Genomic DNA, 23,585 nt, shown 5'->3' with positions numbered 1-23,585 from the left:
ATCCACCGACTCGAAATTGATGGCAAAAGTGCTAGCTCTAAGATTAAACAGCTGCGTTGGAGATTTGATTGGGGGTGATCAAACCGGTTTTATGTTGGGGAGATTCGCAGCAGATAACATACGTAGACTGCTTCATGTCATTGAACAAACAGATAATTACCCGACTTCCTCTGCAATCCTCTCTCTGGATGCAGAGAAAGCTTTCGATCGAATTGAGTGGAATTTCTTGTGGTCAGTTCTGGAGCATTTCGGTTTTGGCCCTTTCTTTCAACGAGCCGTTAAAACCATTTATTCGGAATGTTCAGCTAAAGTACTGACCGGTTTTCATATCTCTGCTCCGTTTTATCTTGGTAGAGGTACTCGACAAGGTTGCCCATTATCACCACTGCTTTTTAATTTATCATTAGAGCCTTTAGCTCAAGCAATCAGACAATGTGCTTTAATATCTCCTATTACCTGTGCGAACACCTCTCATAAAATTTCACTCTATGCAGATGATAGTTTGTTGTATGTGTCAAATATTAAAGAGTCAATTAAGGAATGCCTGCAGCTATTCAATACTTTCGGCAAATTATCCGGCTATAAAATTAATTGGAATAAGTCTGTCTTTATGCCCCTTAACACAACAGCTAAATCAGAGATTCAGACTCTTGATACCTCAATACCAATTGCTGACCAGTTTACTTATCTTGGAATTCAAATCTTTCCATCATTACCTCGCATTGCTAAATGGAATTATCAATCCCTTCTGGATAACATAAAAAAGGATCTTCAATGTTGGGCCCCTCTCTGTTTAGCTGTTCATGGCCGTATTGCTACAATCAAAATGAATATACTCCCAAGACTAGGCTTTTTATTTTCAACCTTGCCTCTGGCGCCACCTACTGACTATTTTAAAGTACTTAATTCGATAGTGACAAAATTCATATGGAATAATAAACGTCCTAGAATTCGATTGAAATTTATGCACAGATTTAGATTACATGGTGGACTATCGTTACCAGATTTCCAATCCTATTATTTAGCATACCAAATGAGACCACTCAGGACATGGATGGATACTGAATCACTTATACCTTGGCGGGCAATAGAAAATAATATTATTTATCCATTGCGTCTACAGGATTTACCCTTTACAGGATTATCTAAAACAATGTTATCACAATTTGAAAGTGAAAGTGAAAGTGACCTATTTGTCAGTTATGGAGAACCATACCTGAAATTTGCCTTCTGCATTTAACCCATCCAGAGAGTAGTGAACACACGCACAGCAAGTGGTGAACACACGTACACCCGGAGCAGTGGGCAGCTATCACTGCAGCGCCCGGGGAGCAAGTAGGGGTAAGGTGCCTTGCTCAAGGGCACCTCAGTCGTTACCTGCCGGCCCTGAGGATCGAACTGGCAACCTTCTGGTCACGAGTCCGACTCTCTAACCATTAGGCCACGACTGCCCTCTTTTGTTTTTATTTTTTTATTATTTTTTTATTTTTTTTTTTATTTTTTTTATAGTGGCCCAATAATTTGGCCCAATTATTAGGCAATCTATCAAAATTTGGAAAGCAGCAGAAAAGACTATGGGAGCTTCAGTTAAATATTGCAAATCCACACCTATTTGGCATAATACCAATCTTTGTATGGCAAAAAATGTATTTATTTTTACACCTTGGACAGAATCCGGCATATTCACCCTTAAAGATATATACAATGATGATGGGCTTAAGCCCTTTCAGATCCTACAAGATGAGTTTTCTATTCCAAGGTCCTCCTTTTCATTATATCTAAGGTTAAGATCGGTATTGAAAGCCTATGGGGTGCCTTGGTCGGCTAAATTGGGTCCTCATCCCATGATAAATTGGATAGATTCCAGTATGGGCTCTAAAGGAAGTGTAAGTAGGATTAATGAACAGATGGTGGTACACCAATATATAAAAATGCCGATTGAGAACTTCTGGGAAAGGGAACTGAATGTAACAATTGATTGGGACAATGTTTGGAAAAACTGTTTTGCCTGCTCTAAAAATCCAGCTCACCAAATGATTCATTTTAAACTCATTCATAAGGCTTATACGACTCCATGGCTATTGTGTAAAATGAAAAGAAAGCAAAATCCTTTTTGCCACCTATGTGAGGGTTCTAATATGGGCACTTATATGCATATGTTTTGGTATTGTCCTTGTGTTACAATGTTTTGGTCACTGGTGCAGACCGAACTATCTGTCTTGATGGACATTGAGATCCAGAGAGAACCATTACTTTTCCTGCTGCTTGATGATTCTTCGTTGTCACTGTCTCTTAATCAAAGGAGGATTCTGTCCACTGCCCTTACTGCAGCTAAAAAAGTAATCCTAAAATTATGGTTTGAGCCTTCCATACCGGTTATGTGCACATGGAGATCGTATCTTTTGGACATTGCTCGTCTGGAAGGTACTACTGCAAGGATTCTTGGTGCCTCTGGGAAGACGATACAGTTTTGGAGGGACCTCATTGACAATCTATCAGAAAAACAATAAAAGCTAAATTAATGATTTTGTTTTTCTGCCTTCCAATGTGTATTTGTATTCTGATTTATTTTTGTTTAGTTTCCCATTTTTTATTTATCATTATTTTATGGTTATGTATTATTTTCTCTTTATTTACTTGTACATACCTATAATATCTTGAAATGTATGTATAACTGTCATCTTGGGAGGTTCTTGGGCATGTTTGTAAACAAAATATAAAAATGTTAATAAAAAATAAGTCAAAAAAAAAAAAAACTGACATTCTCATCATCCACTGATGAACTATGTCACAAAATGCAGTTCTCAGCTCAGAAAGCTTGTTTCTGACATTCTAACAGCTCAATTAGAGCATTTTAGTAATGATCAGTGTTCTTTGTCAAAACTGACATTCTCATCATCCACTGATGCACTTTGTCACAAAATGCATTTCTCAGCTCAGAAAGCTTGTTTCTGACATTCTAACAGCTCAATTGGACCATTTCAGTAATGAACAGTGTTCTTTGTCAAAACTGACATTCTCATCATCCACTGATTCACTTTGTCACAAAATGCAGTTTTCAGCTCAGAAAGCTTGTTTCTGACATTCTAACAGCTCAATTAGAGCATTTTAGTAATGATCAGTGTTCTTTGTCAAAACTGACATTCTCATCATCCACTGATGCTTTTTGTCACAAAATGCAGTTTTCAGCTCAGAAAGCTTGTTTCTGACATTCTAACAGCTCAATTAGAGCATTTTAGTAATGAACAGTGTTCTTTGTCAAAACTGACATTCTCATCATCCACTGATGCTTTTTGTCACAAAATGCAGTTTTCAGCTCAGAAAGCTTGTTTCTGACATTCTAACAGCTCAATTAGAGCATTTTAGTAACGATCAGTGTTCTTTGTCAAAACTGACATTCTCATCATCCACTGATTCACTTTGTCACAAAATGCAGTTCTCAGCTCAGAAAGCTTGTTTCTGACATTCTAACAGCTCAATTAGAGCATTTTAGTAATGATCAGTGTTCTTTGTCAAAAGTGACATTCTCATCATCCACTGATTCACTTTGTCACAAAATGCAGTTCTCAGCTCAGAAAGCTTGTTTCTGACATTCTAAAAGCTCAATTCGAGCATTTTAGTAATGAACAGTGTTCTTTGTCAAAACTGATATTCTCATCATCCACTGATGAACTATGTCACAAAATGCAGTTCTCAGCTCAGAAAGCTTGTTTCTGACATTCTAACAGCTCAATTAGAGCATTTTAGTAATGAACAGTGTTCTTTGTCAAAACTGACATTCTCTGTCACGGTGTGTGGACAGAACCCAAACGCAGGCAGCAGAGTTAAATAACAAAAACTTTATTTAAACAAAAGACCCTCGATGGGGAGAACATGATCTAAAACAAGACAAAAATGTAAACTAAAACTTTCCACAAGGGGAACAAAACAAACAAAGTCCTTTGAATAATAAATCAACAAAATCCACAAACTTAGAACAGGAACAAACACGATAATCCATAGACAGGAATAATCCAACAAGGTGACGTGAGGAGGTACGAAAATGACAAAATGACAAAATGACAATGAACCGACCAGGGACAGAGGGAAAACTCGGGCTTGATAAAGGGAAAACACTAACAAGGACTGATGACACAGGGAGAGTGGCCACAGGTGACAAGGATGAACAATAAGGGAAAGCTAACAGGAGGATTGCACGAGGCAGGTGAGGGGACTGAAACACTAAGGGAAGGATGGATCAGGGCTGGAGACAAGACTAACACTAACGGACTGCAAACAGGGAAACAAGGGGGCGGGGCTAAAGGACGTGACACCGGAGAGACAGCATGGCTTCTCAAACCAAAACAATGCTCTTTCTCCACACAAAACACATGGGACTGACATGATCCTGCCACAAGACTCGAAAACCAAGACAAGGAGAGGCAGGATCATGACAGAGCGCCCGCCTTAAAGAACTCCTCCAGGAGTTCTTCAAGATCACACTAAACATGACAAGACTGACAGACAGGAGGACAGACACCACAAACACAGAACAGAACACACTAGGGGCAGGGCTGACATGACTAGAAAGGGATTGGGGTTGGACAATAAAATAAACATCAATGGGAAGGGGGGAGGCGGAATTGGTGGGAAAAACTTGGGAACATTACTGGGTGGAGACTTAGGAGGGACAGGACCCTGCTTCCTAGAGCTGGGCGGAGGGGTGGGGTAGGAAGGTCTGGGCATGGAAGGGATACCTCTCTTGGAGTGAGAGGAACTAGAAGGGGTAGGGCATGACAGGACGGCCGTAGTAGGGAACGGCTGGGGCAAGGCTGACTGGGTTGTAGGTTGGAGGGCCGGCTGTGACTCCGGCTGAGAAGGACTGGGTGCAGGACGGACCACCGGACTTGACGGGACCACCGGACTTGACGGGACCACCGGACTTGACGGGACCACCGGACTTGACGGGACCACCGGACTTGACGGGACCACCGGACTTGACGGGACCACCGGACTTGACGCCTGGGCAGGGCTGAATACCGGCTGCTGGGCAGGACAGGATGGTGCCACTCTCCTCTGCCTCTTCCTCTTTGACCGGCTCACAGGACGTGTGGCCGGCTGCAGAGTAGCGGTGGGGGACCCCACTATCTCCGTGCTGGAAGAGTCGGACGGGGAGTCCCACGACTCCCTCCGTCCACGCCTACCACGGAGGCTAGCTGGTGGTGGAGCAGAGGCTGGTGGCGCGGCGGTTGTCAACACCCCGAGCTTCAGGGCAAGACCCTCAGGGATGGGGCCCAACGGAGATGCAAAACATGGAGCAGTTGAGACCCTGGGCTCCGGTCGGCTCATGACAAACCTGAGCACACCCTCGAAGTCCAGCGGTCTCAGCCTCCTCGTCTCCGCTGGAGATAGGGGAACCCTGAGGCCGTGGATGAATGCTGCGGTCACCTCCTCCTCTCCGAGGACCACCTCTCCTGCAGCTTCCAGAAACCTATCAAGGTAGTCCGCCAGGTCTGAGTTATCCTGGCGAACGCTGCAGAGGGGACGAGGCTGGCAGGACCTTGCAGCAAACACTGCTGCCTGCTGGGTTCTTCTTGGTCGGTTCATTCTGTCACGGTGTGTGGACAGAACCCAAACGCAGGCAGCAGAGTTAAATAACAAAAACTTTATTTAAACAAAAGACCCTCGATGGGGAGAACATGATCTAAAACAAGACAAAAATGTAAACTAAAACTTTCCACAATGGGAACAAAACAAACAAAGTCCTTTGAATAATAAATCAACAAAATCCACAAACTTAGAACAGGAACAAACACGATAATCCATAGACAGGAATAATCCAACAAGGTGACGTGAGGAGGTACGAAAATGACAAAATGACAAAATGACAATGAACCGACCAGGGACAGAGGGAAAACTCGGGCTTGATAAAGGGAAAACACTAACAAGGACTGATGACACAGGGAGAGTGGCCACAGGTGACAAGGATGAACAATAAGGGAAAGCTAACAGGAGGATTGCACGAGGCAGGTGAGGGGACTGAAACACTAAGGGAAGGATGGATCAGGGCTGGAGACAAGACTAACACTAACGGACTGCAAACAGGGAAACAAGGGGGCGGGGCTAAAGGACGTGACACCGGAGAGACAGCATGGCTTCTCAAACCAAAACAATGCTCTTTCTCCACACAAAACACATGGGACTGACATGATCCTGCCACAAGACTCGAAAACCAAGACAAGGAGAGGCAGGATCATGACATTCTCATCATCCACTGATGAACTATGTAACAAAATGCAGTTCTCAGCTCAGAAAGCTTGTTTCTGACATTCTAACAGCTCAATTAGAGCATTTTAGTAATGAACAGTGTTCTTTGTCAAAACTGACATTCTCATCATCCACTGATTCACTTTGTCACAAAATGCAGTTTTCAGCTCAGAAAGCTTGTTTCTGACATTCTAACAGCTCAATTAGAGCATTTTAGTAATGAACAGTGTTCTTTGTCAAAACTGACATTCTCATCATCCACTGATGAACTATGTCACAAAATGCAGTTCTCAGCTCAGAAAGCTTGTTTCTGACATTCTAACAGCTCAATTGGAGCATTTTAGTGATGATCAGTGTTCGTTGTCAAAACTGACATTCTCATCATCCACTGATGCTTTTTGTCACAAAATGCAGTTTTCAGCTCAGAAAGCTTGTTTCTGACATTCTAACAGCTCAATTAGAGCATTTTAGTAATGAACAGTGTTCTTTGTCAAAACTGACATTCTCATCATCCACTGATGAACTATGTCACAAAATGCAGTTCTCAGCTCAGAAAGCTTGTTTCTGACATTCTAACAGCTCAATTGGAGCATTTTAGTAATGATCAGTGTTCTTTGTCAAAACTGACATTCTCATCATCCACTGATGCTTTTTGTCACAAAATGCAGTTTTCAGCTCAGAAAGCTTGTTTCTGATATTTTAACAGCTCAATTAGAGCATTTTAGTAATGAACAGTGTTCTTTGTCAAAACTGACATTCTCATCATCCACTGATGCACTTTGTCACAAAATGCAGTTTTATGCTCAGAAAGCTTGTTTCTGACATTCTAACAGCTCAATTAGAGCATTTTAGTAATGATCAGTGTTCTTTGTCAAAAGTGACATTCTCATCATCCACTGATTCACTTTGTCACAAAATGCAGTTCTCAGCTCAGAAAGCTTGTTTCTGACATTCTAACAGCTCAATTAGAGCATTTTAGTAATGAACAGTGTTCTTTGTCAAAACTGACATTCTCATCATCCACTGATTCACTTTGTCACAAAATGCAGTTCTCAGCTCAGAAAGCTTGTTTCTGACATTCTAACAGCTCAATTAGAGCATTTTAGTAATGAACAGTGTTCTTTGTCAAAACTGACATTCTCATCATCCACTGATGCACTTTGTCAAATAAATGCTGTTTTCAGCTCAGAAAGCTTGTTTCTGACATTCTAACAGCTCAATTGGAGCATTTTAGTAATGATCAGTGTTCTTTGTCAAAACTGACATTCTCATCATCCACTGATGACCTATGTCACAAAATGCAGTTATCAGCTCAGAAAGCTTGTTTCTGACATTCTAACAGCTCAATTGGAGCATTTTAGTAATGATCAGTGTTCTTTGTCAAAACTGACATTCTCATCATCCACTGATGAACTTTGTCACAAAATGCAGTTCTCTGCTCAGAAAGCTTGTTTCTGACATTCTAACAGCTCAATTAGAGCATTTTAGTAATGAACAGTGTTCTTTGTCAAAACTGACATTCTCATCATCCACTGATGCACTATGTCACAAAATGCAGTTCTCAGCTCAGAAAGCTTGTTTCTGACATTCTAACAGCTCAATTAGAGCATTTTAGCAATGATCAGTGTTCTTTGTCAAAAGTGACATTCTCATCATCCACTGATTCACTTTGTCACAAAATGCAGTTCTCAGCTCAGAAAGCTTGTTTCTGACATTCTAACAGCTCAATTAGAGCATTTTAGTAATGAACAGTGTTCTTTGTCAAAACTGACATTCTCATCATCCACTGATGAACTATGTCACAAAATGCATTTCTTAGCTCAGAAAGCTTGTTTCTGACATTCTAACAGCTCAATTGGAGCATTTCAGTAATGAACAGTGTTCTTTGTCAAAACTGACATTCTCATCATCCACTGATTCACTTTGTCACAAAATGCAGTTTTCAGCTCAGAAAGCTTGTTTCTGACATTCTAACAGCTCAATTAGAGCATTTTAGTAATGAACAGTGTTCTGTGTCAAAACTGACATTCTCATCATCCACTGATGCACTTTGTCACAAAATGCATTTCTCAGCTCAGAAAGCTTGTTTCTGACATTCTAACAGCTCAATTAGAGCATTTTAGTAATGAACAGTGTTCTTTGTCAAAAGTGACATTCTCATCATCCACTGATTCACTTTGTCACAAAATGCATTTCTCAGCTCAGAAAGCTTGTTTCTGACATTCTAACAGCTCAATTGGAGCATTTCAGTAATTAACAGTGTTCTTTGTCAAAACTGACATTCTTATCATCCACTGATTCACTTTGTCACATAATGCAGTTCTCAGCTCAGAAAGCTTGTGTCTGACATTCTAACTGCTCAATTGGAGCATTTTAGTGATGTTCAGTGTTCTTTGTCAAAACTGACATTCTCATCATCCACTGATGCTTTTTGTCACAAAATGCATTTCTCAGCTCAGAAAGCTTGTTTCTGACATTCTAACAGCTCAATTGGAGCATTTCAGTAATGAACAGTGTTCTTTGTCAAAACTGACATTCTCATCATCCACTGATGAACTATGTCACAAAATGCAGTTCTCAGCTCAGAAAGCTTGTTTATGACATTCTAACAGCTCAATTGGAGCATTTTAGTAATGATCAGTGTTCTTTGTCAAAACTGACATTCTCATCATCCACTGATGCTTTTTGTCACAAAATGCAGTTCTCAGCTCAGAAAGCTTGTCTCTGACATTCTAACAGCTCAATTAGAGCATTTTAGTAATGAACAGTTTTCTTTGTCAAAACTGACATTCTCATCATCCACTGATTCACTTTGTCACAAAATGCAGTTTTCAGCTCAGAAAGCTTGTTTCTGACATTCTAACAGCTCAATTAGAGCATTTTAGTAATGAACAGTGTTCTTTGTCAAAACTGACATTCTCATCATCCACTGATGAACCTTGTCACAAAATGCAGTTCTCAGCTCAGAAAGCTTGTTTCTGACATTCTAACAGCTCAATTGGAGCATTTTAGTGATGATCAGTGTTCTTTGTCAAAACTGACATTCTCATCATCCACTGATGCTTTTTGTCACAAAATGCAGTTTTCAGCTCAGAAAGCTTGTTTCTGACATTCTAACAGCTCAATTAGAGCATTTTAGTAATGAACAGTGTTCTTTGTCAAAACTGACATTCTCATCATCCACTGATGAACTATGTCACAAAATGCAGTTCTCAGCTCAGAAAGCTTGTTTCTGACATTCTAACAGCTCAATTGGAGCATTTTAGTAATGATCAGTGTTCTTTGTCAAAACTGACATTCTCATCATCCACTGATGCTTTTTGTCACAAAATGCAGTTTTCAGCTCAGAAAGCTTGTTTCTGATATTTTAACAGCTCAATTAGAGCATTTTAGTAATGAACAGTGTTCTTTGTCAAAACTGACATTCTCATCATCCACTGATGCACTTTGTCACAAAATGCAGTTTTATGCTCAGAAAGCTTGTTTCTGACATTCTAACAGCTCAATTAGAGCATTTTAGTAATGATCAGTGTTCTTTGTCAAAAGTGACATTCTCATCATCCACTGATTCACTTTGTAACAAAATGCAGTTCTCAGCTCAGAAAGCTTGTTTCTGACATTCTAACAGCTCAATTAGAGCATTTTAGTAATGAACAGTGTTCTTTGTCAAAACTGACATTCTCATCATCCACTGATTCACTTTGTCACAAAATGCAGTTCTCAGCTCAGAAAGCTTGTTTCTGACATTCTAACAGCTCAATTAGAGCATTTTAGTAATGAACAGTGTTCTTTGTCAAAACTGACATTCTCATCATCCACTGATGCACTTTGTCAAATAAATGCTGTTTTCAGCTCAGAAAGCTTGTTTCTGACATTCTAACAGCTCAATTGGAGCATTTTAGTAATGATCAGTGTTCTTTGTCAAAACTGACATTCTCATCATCCACTGATGACCTATGTCACAAAATGCAGTTCTCAGCTCAGAAAGCTTGTTTCTGACATTCTAACAGCTCAATTGGAGCATTTTAGTAATGATCAGTGTTCTTTGTCAAAACTGACATTCTCATCATCCACTGATGAACTTTGTCACAAAATGCAGTTCTCAGCTCAGAAAGCTTGTTTCTGACATTCTAACAGCTCAATTAGAGCATTTTAGTAATGAACAGTGTTCTTTGTCAAAACTGACATTCTCATCATCCACTGATGCACTATGTCACAAAATGCAGTTCTCAGCTCAGAAAGCTTGTTTCTGACATTCTAACAGCTCAATTAGAGCATTTTAGCAATGATCAGTGTTCTTTGTCAAAAGTGACATTCTCATCATCCACTGATTCACTTTGTCACAAAATGCAGTTCTCAGCTCAGAAAGCTTGTTTCTGACATTCTAACAGCTCAATTAGAGCATTTTAGTAATGATCAGTGTTCTTTGTCAAAAGTGACATTCTCATCATCCACTGATTCACTTTGTCACAAAATGCAGTTCTCAGCTCAGAAAGCTTGTTTCTGACATTCTAACAGCTCAATTAGAGCATTTTAGTAATGAACAGTGTTCTTTGTCAAAACTGACATTCTCATCATCCACTGATGAACTATGTCACAAAATGCAGTTCTCAGCTCAGAAAGCTTGTTTCTGACATTCTAACAGCTCAATTAGAGCATTTTAGTAATTATCAGTGTTCTTTTTCAAAACTGACATTCTCATCATCCACTGATTCACTTTGTCACAAAATGCAGTTCTCAGCTCAGAAAGCTTGTTTCTGACATTCTAACAGCTCAATTAGAGCATTTTAGTAATGAACAGTGTTCTTTGTCAAAACTGACATTCTCATCATCCACTGATTCACTTTGTCACAAAATGCAGTTTTCAGCTCAGAAAGCTTGTTTCTGACATTCTAACAGCTCAATTAGAGCATTTTAGTAACGATCAGTGTTCTTTGTCAAAACTGACATTCTCATCATCCACCGATTCACTTTGTCACAAAATGCAGTTCTCAGCTCAGAAAGCTTGTTTCTGACATTCTAACAGCTCAATTAGAGCATTTTAGTAATGATCAGTGTTCTTTGTCAAAAGTGACATTCTCATCATCCACTGATTCACTTTGTCACAAAATGCAGTTCTCAGCTCAGAAAGCTTGTTTCTGACATTCTAACAGCTCAATTAGAGCATTTTAGTAATGAACAGTGTTCTTTGTCAAAACTGACATTCTCATCATCTACTAATGCACTTTGTAACAAAATGCAGTTTTCCGCTCAGAAAGCTTGTTTCTGACATTCTAACAGCTCAATTGGAGCATTTTAGTGATGATCAGTGTTCTTTGTCAAAACTGACATTCTCATCATCCACTGAAGCTTTTTGTCAAAAAAAGCAGTTTTCAGCTCAGAAAGCTTGTTTCTGACATTCTAACAGCTCAATTAGAGCATTTTAGTAATGAACAGTGTTCTTTGTCAAAACTGACATTCTCATCATCCACTGATGAACTATGTCACAAAATGCAGTTCTCAGCTCAGAAAGCTTGTTTCTGACATTCTAACAGCTCAATTAGAGCATTTTAGTGATGAACAGTGTTCTTTGTCAAAACTGACATTCTCATCATCCACTGATGAACTATGTCACAAAATGCAGTTCTCAGCTCAGAAAGCTCGTTTCTGACATTCTAACAGCTCAATTAGAGCATTTTAGTAATGATCAGTGTTCTTTGTCAAAACTGACATTCTCATCATCCACTGATGCACTTTGTCACAAAATGCATTTCTCAGCTCAGAAAGCTTGTTTCTGACATTCTAACAGCTCAATTGGAGCATTTCAGTAATGAACAGTGTTCTTTGTCAAAACTGACATTCTCATCATCCACTGATTCACTTTGTCACAAAATGCAGTTTTCAGCTCAGAAAGCTTGTTTCTGACATTCTAACAGCTCAAATTAGAGCATTTTAGTAACGATCAGTGTTCTTTGTCAAAACTGACATTCTCATCATCCACTGATTCACTTTGTCACAAAATGCAGTTCTCAGCTCAGAAAGCTTGTTTCTGACATTCTAACAGCTCAATTAGAGCATTTTAGTAATGATCAGTGTTCTTTGTCAAAAGTGACATTCTCATCATCCACTGATTCACTTTGTCACAAAATGCAGTTCTCAGCACAGAAAGCTTGTTTCTGACATTCTAACAGCTCAATTAGAGCATTTTAGTAATGAACAGTGTTCTTTATCAAAACTGACATTCTCATCATCCACTGATGAACTATGTCACAAAATGCAGTTCTCAGCTCAGAAAGCTTGTTTCTGACATTCTAAAAGCTCAATTAGAGCATTTTAGTAATGAACAGTGTTCTTTGTCAAAACTGACATTCTCATCATCCACTGATGAACTATGTCACAAAATGCAGTTCTCAGCTCAGAAAGCTTGTTTCTGACATTCTAACAGCTCAATTAGAGCATTTTAGTAATGAACAGTGTTTTTTGTCAAAACTGACATTCTCATCATCCACTGATTCACTTTGTCACAAAATGCAGTTCTCAGCTCAGAAAGCTTGTTTCTGACATTCTAAAAGCTCAATTCGAGCATTTTAGTAATGAACAGTGTTCTTTGTCAAAACTGACATTCTCATCATCCACTGATGAACTATGTCACAAAATGCAGTTCTCAGCTCAGAAAGCTTGTTTCTGACATTTTAACAGCTCAATTAGAGCATTTTAGTAATGAACAGTGTTCTTTGTCAAAACAGACATTCTCATCATCCACTGATGAACTATGTCACAAAATGCAGTTCTCAGCTCAGAAAGCTTGTTTCTGACATTCTAACAGCTCAATTAGAGCATTTTAGTAATGAACAGTTTTCTTTGTCAAAACTGACATTCTCATCATCCACTGATTCACTTTGTCACAAAATGCAGTTTTCAGCTCAGAAAGCTTGTTTCTGACATTCTAACAGCTCAATTAGAGCATTTTAGTAATGAACAGTGTTCTTTGTCAAAACTGACATTCTCATCATCCACTGATGAACTATGTCACAAAATGCAGTTCTCAGCTCAGAAAGCTTGTTTCTGACATTCTAACAGCTCAATTGGAGCATTTTAGTGATGATCAGTGTTCTTTGTCAAAACTGACATTCTCATCATCCACTGATGCTTTTTGTCACAAAATGCAGTTTTCAGCTCAGAAAGCTTGTTTCTGACATTCTAACAGCTCAATTAGAGCATTTTAGTAATGAACAGTGTTCTTTGTCAAAACTGACATTCTCATCATCCACTGATGAACTATGTCACAAAATGCAGTTCTCAGCTCAGAAAGCTTGTTTCTGACATTCTAACAGCTCAATTGGAGCATTTTAGTAATGATCAGTGTTCTTTGTCAAAACTGACATTCTCATCATCCACTGATGCTTTTTGTCACAAAATGCAGTTTTCAGCTCAGAAAGCTTGTTTCTGATATTTTAACAGCTCAATTAGAGCATTTTAGTAATGAACAGTGTTCTTTGTCAAAACTGACATTCTCATCATCCACTGATGCACTTTGTCACAAAATGCAGTTTTATGCTCAGAAAGCTTGTTTCTGACATTCTAACAGCTCAATTAGAGCATTTTAGTAATGATCAGTGTTCTTTGTCAAAAGTGACATTCTCATCATCCACTGATTCACTTTGTCACAAAATGCAGTTCTCAGCTCAGAAAGCTTGTTTCTGACATTCTAACAGCTCAATTAGAGCATTTTAGTAATGAACAGTGTTCTTTGTCAAAACTGACATTCTCATCATCCACTGATTCACTTTGTCACAAAATGCAGTTCTCAGCTCAGAAAGCTTGTTTCTGACATTCTAACAGCTCAATTAGAGCATTTTAGTAATGAACAGTGTTCTTTGTCAAAACTGACATTCTCATCATCCACTGATGCACTTTGTCAAATAAATGGTTTTCAGCTAGGAAAGCTTGTTTCTGACATTCTAACAGCTCAATTGGAGCATTTTAGTAATGATCAGTGTTCTTTGTCAAAACTGACATTCTCATCATCCACTGATGACCTATGTCACAAAATGCAGTTCTCAGCTCAGAAAGCTTGTTTCTGACATTCTAACAGCTCAATTGGAGCATTTTAGTAATGATCAGTGTTCTTTGTCAAAACTGACATTCTCATCATCCACTGATGCAATATGTCACAAAATGCAGTTCTCAGCTCAGAAAGCTTGTTTCTGACATTCTAACAGCTCAATTAGAGCATTTTAGCAATGATCAGTGTTCTTTGTCAAAAGTGACATTCTCATCATCCACTGATTCACTTTGTCACAAAATGCAGTTCTCAGCTCAGAAAGCTTGTTTCTGACATTCTAACAGCTCAATTAGAGCATTTTAGTAATGATCAGTGTTCTTTGTCAAAAGTGACATTCTCATCATCCACTGATTCACTTTGTCACAAAATGCAGTTCTCAGCTCAGAAAGCTTGTTTCTGACATTCTAACAGCTCAATTAGAGCATTTTAGTAATGAACAGTGTTCTTTGTCAAAACTGACATTCTCATCATCCACTGATGAACTATGTCACAAAATGCAGTTCTCAGCTCAGAAAGCTTGTTTCTGACATTCTAACAGCTCAATTTGAGCATTTTAGTAATTATCAGTGTTCTTTGTCAAAACTGACATTCTCATCATCCACTGATTCACTTTGTCACAAAATGCAGTTCTCAGCTCAGAAAGCTTGTTTCTGACATTCTAACAGCTCAATTAGAGCATTTTAGTAATGATCAGTGTTCTTTGTCAAAAGTGACATTCTCATCATCCACTGATTCACTTTGTCACAAAATGCAGTTCTCAGCTCAGAAAGCTTGTTTCTGACATTCTAACAGCTCAATTAGAGCATTTTAGTAATGAACAGTGTTCTTTGTCAAAACTGACATTCTCATCATCCACTAATGCACTTCGTAACAAAATGCAGTTTTCCGCTCAGAAAGCTTGTTTCTGACATTCTAACAGCTCAATTGGAGCATTTTAGTGATGATCAGTGTTCTTTGTCAAAACTGACATTCTCATCATCCACTGATGCTTTTTGTCACAAAATGCAGTTTTCAGCTCAGAAAGCTTGTTTCTGACATTCTAACAGCTCAATTAGAGCATTTTAGTAATGAACAGTGTTCTTTGTCAAAACTGACATTCTCATCATCCACTGATGAACTATGTCACAAAATGCAGTTCTCAGCTCAGAAAGCTTGTTTCTGACATTCTAACAGCTCAATTGGAGCATTTTAGTGATGATCAGTGTTCTTTGTCAAAACTGACATTCTCATCATCCACTGAAGCTTTTTGTCAAAAAAAGCAGTTTTCAGCTCAGAAAGCTTGTTTCTGACATTCTAACAGCTCAATTAGAGCATTTTAGTAATGAACAGTGTTCTTTGTCAAAACTGACATTCTCATCATCCACTGATGAACTATGTCACAAAATGCAGTTCTCAGCTCAGAAAGCTTGTTTCTGACATTCTAACAGCTCAATTAGAGCATTTTAGTGATGAACAGTGTTCTTTGTCAAAACTGATATTCTCATCATCCACTGATGAACTATGTCACAAAATGCAGTTCTCAGCTCAGAAAGCTCGTTTCTGACATTCTAACAGCTCAATTAGAGCATTTTAGTAATGATCAGTGTTCTTTGTCAAAACTGACATTCTCATCATCCACTGATGCACTTTGTCACAAAATGCATTTCTCAGCTCAGAAAGCTTGTTTCTGACATTCTAACAGCTCAATTGGAGCATTTCAGTAATGAACAGTGTTCTTTGTCAAAACTGACATTCTCATCATCCACTGATTCACTTTGTCACAAAATGCAGTTTTCAGCTCAGAAAGCTTGTTTCTGACATTCTAACAGCTCAAATTAGAGCATTTTAGTAACGATCAGTGTTCTTTGTCAAAACTGACATTCTCATCATCCACTGATTCACTTTGTCACAAAATGCAGTTCTCAGCTCAGAAAGCTTGTTTCTGACATTCTAACAGCTCAATTAGAGCATTTTAGTAATGATCAGTGTTCTTTGTCAAAAGTGACATTCTCATCATCCACTGTGTATAGCTTTGAAATGGCTTTGAAATGGCTTAGCTTTGAAATGGCTTAGATCTTATTTATGCGACCGTTTCCAATATGTAAAAATAAACAATGAGGTATCACGCAAATCGCAAGTCCAGTACGGTGTACCACAGGGCTCAGTACTAGGGCCTATGCTCTTCGCATTATACATGTTACCCCTAGGAGATATAATAAAGCGACACGGAATAAGCTTTCACTGCTATGCTGATGATACGCAACTTTATATTTCCTCGAAGCCTCACGAAACACAGCAATTCCATCGAATAGTGGAATGCATTGTCGATATAAAAAAGTGGATGAGTAGCAATTTTTTATTACTGAACTCGGACAAAACTGAAGTGTTACTTATCGGACCGAAAACCGCCCTACGTAACAACCAAGAATACTGCTTAACTATTGATGGATGTTCCATAAAACCCTCATCTTCAGCTAAGAATCTTGGCTTTATATTCGATAGTACTCTGTCATTTGAGAACCAGGTCGCCAAAACCTGTAAGATTGCGTTTTTCCATCTTAAAAATATATCTAAATTACGTCATATGCTGTCATCATCAGATGCGGAGAAGCTTATACATGCCTTTATGACATCAAGACTAGATTACTGTAATGCACTATTAGGTGGTTGCCCTGCAGGCCTATTACAAAAACTCCAACTGGTCCAAAATGCGGCAGCTCGAGTTCTTACACGTACAAAAAAGTATGAGCATATTAGCCCGGTTCTGTCAACCTTGCACTGGTTACCTATAAAGCATCGCATAAATTTTAAAATCTTGCTTATTACCTATAAAGCCTTGCATGGTTTAGCTCCTCACTACTTGAGAGAACTTCTTACGTATTATAGTCCATCACGTGCACTACGCTCTCAGGCGTCAGGTCAGTTGGTAATACCTAGAATTTCAAAATCAAGTGCAGGCGGCAGATCCTTTTCCTATCTAGCGCCTAAACTTTGGAACAGTCTTCCCTGCAATGTCCGGGAGGCGGACACACTCTGTCAGTTTAAATCTAGACTAAAGACGCATCTTTTTAATCTTGCATACACTAGATTATCATAATATATGTATTTCAAAGATCTAGGCTGCACTAGTTAGATCAACCGGAACCAGGGACACTTCCAATAACAACTGATGCATTTGTTGCATCAAAGAGTGCAGAACAGTACTCTACTCTCAGCCAGTCTTGTCTCATTGTTCCAAGGTTACAAGAGCGGAGCGGGCAGGGCGCAATCCATTCCTAGACCTGACAAATGCTGGACGAAGGAAGTGACGTCCCTACAAAACTTCAGCCACTATTAGATTATTAATGATAATTTTAAATCTAATTTTTTTTTATTTTCGCCTTGTTGTGCAAGCACTGTTGAGCTTGTGCAGAGGCTGCAGTTTTTGCCAGAGGGGAACTGGAATCCCCTGGTTAGGCCTGGTTTCCCTCCGAGGTTTTTTTTCTCCTCCAATGGAGTTTTGGGTTCCTCGCCACCGTTTGCATACTGTTTTGCACTGTTTTGCCTGGCCGGGGGGGCTGCTAGAATTTGGTAGTCTTATTTAATTAACACTGCATATAGGAATTTATTGTGTGTCTGATATTTGACCTGTGTTTTGAATTCCATAACCTTTTATGTTTTACTTATAGTCATTTTTTCTTGTACAGCTGCTTTGTAACAATGAAAATTGTAAAAAGCGCTATATAAATAAAGCTGACTTGACTTGACTTGATTCACTTTGTCACAAAATGCAGTTCTCAGCTCAGAAAGCTTGTTTCTGACATTCTAACAGCTCAATTAGAGCATTTTAGTAATGAACAGTGTTCTTTATCAAAACTGACATTCTCATCATCCACTGATGAACTATGTCACAAAATGCAGTTCTCAGCTGAGAAAGCTTGTTTCTGACATTCTAACAGCTCAATTAGAGCATTTTAGTAATGAACAGTGTTCTTTGTCAAAACTGACATTCTCATCATCCACTGATGAACTATGTCACAAAATGCAGTTCTCAGCTCAGAAAGCTTGTTTCTGACATTCTAACAGCTCAATTAGAGCATTTTAGTAATGAACAGTGTTTTTTGTCAAAACTGACATTCTCATCATCCACTGATTCACTTTGTCACAAAATGCAGTTCTCAGCTCAGAAAGCTTGTTTCTGACATTCTAAAAGCTCAATTCGAGCATTTTAGTAATGAACAGTGTTCTTTGTCAAAACTGACATTCTCATCATCCACTGATGAACTATGTCACAAAATGCAGTTCTCAGCTCAGAAAGCTTGTTTCTGACATTCTAACAGCTCAATTAGAGCATTTTAGTAATGAACAGTGTTCTTTGTCAAAACAGACATTCTCATCATCCACTGATGAACTATGTCACAAAATGCAGTTCTCAGCTCAGAAAGCTTGTTTCTGACATTCTAACAGCACAATTAGAGCATTTTAGTAATGAACAGTTTTCTTTGTCAAAACTGACATTCTCATCATCCACTGATTCACTTTGTCACAAAATGCAGTTTTCAGCTCAGAAAGCTTGTTTCTGACATTCTAACAGCTCAATTAGAGCATTTTAGTAATGAACAGTGTTCTTTGTCAAAACTGACATTCTCATCATCCACTGATGAACTATGTCACAAAATGCAGTTCTCAGCTCAGAAAGCTTGTTTCTGACATTCTAACAGCTCAATTGGAGCATTTTAGTGATGATCAGTGTTCTTTGTCAAAACTGACATTCTCATCATCCACTGATGCTTTTTGTCACAAAATGCAGTTTTCAGCTCAGAAAGCTTGTTTCTGACATTCTAACAGCTCAATTAGAGCATTTTAGTAATGAACAGTGTTCTTTGTCAAAACTGACATTCTCATCATCCACTGATGAACTATGTCACAAAATGCAGTTCTCAGCTCAGAAAGCTTGTTTCTGACATTCTAACAGCTCAATTGGAGCATTTTACTAATGATCAGTGTTCTTTGTCAAAACTGACATTCTCATCATCCACTGATGCTTTTTGTCACAAAATGCAGTTTTCAGCTCAGAAAGCTTGTTTCTGATATTTTAACAGCTCAATTAGAGCATTTTAGTAATGAACAGTGTTCTTTGTCAAAACTGACATTCTCATCATCCACTGATGCACTTTGTCACAAAATGCAGTTTTATGCTCAGAAAGCTTGTTTCTGACATTCTAACAGCTCAATTAGAGCATTTTAGTAATGATCAGTGTTCTTTGTCAAAAGTGACATTCTCATCATCCACTGATTCACTTTGTCACAAAATGCAGTTCTCAGCTCAGAAAGCTTGTTTCTGACATTCTAACAGCTCAATTAGAGCATTTTAGTAATGAACAGTGTTCTTTGTCAAAACTGACATTCTCATCATCCACTGATTCACTTTGTCACAGAATGCAGTTCTCAGCTCAGAAAGCTTGTTTCTGACATTCTAACAGCTCAATTAAGCCATTTCAGTAATGAACTGTGTTCTTTGTCAAAACTGACATTCTCATCATCCACTGATGAACTATGTCACAAAATGCAGTTCTCAGCTCAGAAAGCTTGTTTCTGACATTCTAACAGCTCAATTAGAGCATTTTAGTAATGAACAGTGTTCTTTGTCAAAACTGACATTCTCATCATCCACTGATGCACTTTGTCAAATAAATGCTGTTTTCAGCTAGGAAAGCTTGTTTCTGACATTCTAACAGCTCAATTGGAGCATTTTAGTAATGATCAGTGTTCTTTGTCAAAACTGACATTCTCATCATCCACTGATGACCTATGTCACAAAATGCAGTTCTCAGCTCAGAAAGCTTGTTTCTGACATTCTAACAGCTCAATTGGAGCATTTTAGTAATGATCAGTGTTCTTTGTCAAAACTGACATTCTCATCATCCACTGATGCAAATTGTCACAAAATGCAGTTCTCAGCTCAGAAAGCTTGTTTCTGACATTCTAACAGCTCAATTAGAGCATTTTAGCAATGATCAGTGTTCTTTGTCAAAAGTGACATTCTCATCATCCACTGATTCACTTTGTCACAAAATGCAGTTCTCAGCTCAGAAAGCTTGTTTCTGACATTCTAACAGCTCAATTAGAGCATTTTAGTAATGATCAGTGTTCTTTGTCAAAAGTGACATTCTCATCATCCACTGATTCACTTTGTCACAAAATGCAGTTCTCAGCTCAGAAAGCTTGTTTCTGACATTCTAACAGCTCAATTAGAGCATTTTAGTAATGAAGAGTGTTCTTTGTCAAAACTGACATTCTCATCATCCACTGATGAACTATGTCACAAAATGCAGTTCTCAGCTCAGAAAGCTTGTTTCTGACATTCTAACAGCTCAATTAGAGCATTTTAGTAATTATCAGTGTTCTTTGTCAAAACTGACATTCTCATCATCCACTGATTCACTTTGTCACAAAATGCAGTTCTCAGCTCAGAAAGCTTGTTTCTGACATTCTAACAGCTCAATTAGAGCATTTTAGTAATGATCAGTGTTCTTTGTCAAAAGTGACATTCTCATCATCCACTGATTCACTTTGTCACAAAATGCAGTTCTCAGCTCAGAAAGCTTGTTTCTGACATTCTAACAGCTCAATTAGAGCATTTTAGTAATGAACAGTGTTCTTTGTCAAAACTGACATTCTCATCATCCACTAATGCACTTCGTAACAAAATGCAGTTTTCCGCTCAGAAAGCTTGTTTCTGACATTCTAACAGCTCAATTGGAGCATTTTAGTGATGATCAGTGTTCTTTGTCAAAACTGACATTCTCATCATCCACTGATGCTTTTTGTCACAAAATGCAGTTTAATGGTCAGAAAGCTTGTTTCTGACATTCTAACAGCTCAATTAGAGCATTTTAGTAATGAACAGTGTTCTTTGTCAAAACTGACATTCTCATCATCCACTGATGAACTATGTCACAAAATGCAGTTCTCAGCTCAGAAAGCTTGTTTCTGACATTCTAACAGCTCAATTAGAGCATTTTAGTAATGAACAGTGTTCTTTGTCAAAACTGACATTCTCATCATCCACTGATGAACTATGTCACAAAATGCAGTTCTCAGCTCAGAAAGCTCGTTTCTGACATTCTAACAGCTCAATTAGAGCATTTTAGTAATGATCAGTGTTCTTTGTCAAAACTGACATTCTCATCATCCACTGATGCACTTTGTCACAAAATGCAGTTTTCAGCTCAGAAAGCTTGTTTCTGACATTCTAACAGCTCAATTAGAGCATTTTAGTAATGAACAGTGTTCTTTGTCAAAACTGACATTCTCATCATCCACTGATGAACTATGTCACAAAATGCAGTTCTCAGCACAGAAAGCTTGTTTCTGACATTCTAACAGCTCAATTAGAGCATTTTAGTAATGAACAGTGTTCTTTGTCAAAACTGAAATTCTCATCATCCACTAATGCACTTTGTAACAAAATGCAGTTTTCCGCTCAGAAAGCTTGTTTCTGACATTCTAACAGCTCAATTGGAGCATTTTAGTGATGATCAGTGTTCTTTGTCAAAACTGACATTCTCATCATCCACTGAGACTTTTTGTCACAAAATGCAGTTTTCAGCTCAGAAAGCTTGTTTCTGACATTCTAACAGCTCAATTAGAGCATTTTAGTAATGAACAGTGTTCTTTGTCAAAACTGACATTCTCATCATCCACTAATGCACTTTGTAACAAAATGCAGTTTTCCGCTCAGAAAGCTTGTTTCTGACATTCTAACAGCTCAATTGGAGCATTTTAGTGATGATCAGTGTTCTTTGTCAAAACTGACATTCTCATCATCCACTGATGCTTTTTGTCACAAAATGCAGTTTTCAGCTCAGAAAGCTTGTTTCTGACATTCTAACAGCTCAATTAGAGCATTTTAGTAATGAACAGTGTTCTTTGTCAAAACTGACATTCTCATCATCCACTGATGAACTATGTCACAAAATGGAGTTCTCAGCTCAGAAAGCTTGTTTCTGACATTCTAACAGCTCAATTAGAGCATTTTAGTAATGAACAGTGTTCTTTGTCAAAACTGACATTCTCATCATCCACTGATGAACTATGTCACAAAATGCAGTTCTCAGCTCAGAAAGCTCGTTTCTGACATTCTAACAGCTCAATTAGAGCATTTTAGTAATGATCAGTGTTCTTTGTCAAAACTGACATTCTCATCATCCACTGATGCACTTTGTCACAAAATGCAGTTTTCAGCTCAGAAAGCTTGTTTCTGACATTCTAACAGCTCAATTAGAGCATTTTAGTAATGAACAGTGTTCTTTGTCAAAACTGAATTTCTCATCATCCTCTGATGCACTTTGTCACAAAATGCAGTTTTCAGCTCAGAAAGCTTGTTTCTGACATTCTAACAGCTCAATTAGAGCATTTCAGTGATGAACTGTCTTCTTTGTCAAAACTGAATTTCTCATCATCCTCTGATGCACTTTGTCACAAAATGCAGTTTTCAGCTCAGAAAGCGTGTTTCTGACATTCTAACAGCTGATTTAGAGCATTTCATTAATGTACAGTGTTCTTTGTCAAAACTGAGTTTCTCATCATCCTCTGATGCACTTTGTCACAAAATGCAGTTTTCAGCTCAGAAAGCTTGTTTCTGGCCTTCTTTTAGCTCATTTAGAGCATTTCAGTAATGAACTGTCTTCTTTGTCAAAACTGAATTTCTCATCATCCCCTGATGCATTTTGTCACAAAATGCAGTTTTCAGCTCAGAAAGCTTGTTTCTGACATTCTAACAGCTCAATTAAGCCATTTCAGTAATGAACTGTCTTCTTTGTCAAAACTGACATTCTCATCATCCACTGATGCACTTTGTCACAAGATGCAGTTTTCAGCTCAGAAAGCTTGTTTCTGACATTCTAACAGCTCAATTAGATCATTTTAATAATGAACAGTGTTCTTTGTCAAAACTGACATTCTCATCATCCACTGATGCACTTTGTCACAAAATCCAGTTTTCAGCTCAGAAAGCTTGTTTCTGACATTCTAACAGCTCTATTAGAGCATTTTAGTAATGAACAGTGTTCTTTGTCAAAACTGACATTCTCATCATCCACTGATGCACTTTGTCACAAAATGCAGTTTTCAGCTCAGAAAGCTTGTTTCTAACATTCTAACAGCTCCTTTAGAGCATTTCAGTAATGAACTGTCTTCTTTGTCAAAACTGAATTTCTCATCATCCTCTGATGCACTTTGTCACAAAATGCAGTTTTCAGCTCAGAAAGCTTGTTTCTGACATTCTAAGAGCTCATTTAGAGCATTTCAGTAATGGACTGTCTTCTTTGTCAAA

This window comes from Barbatula barbatula (assembly GCF_947034865.1).
Source record: "Barbatula barbatula genome assembly, chromosome: 23".
Classification (NCBI taxonomy): Eukaryota; Metazoa; Chordata; class Actinopteri; order Cypriniformes; family Nemacheilidae; genus Barbatula; species Barbatula barbatula.
This window is presented reverse-complemented; position numbering follows the sequence as displayed.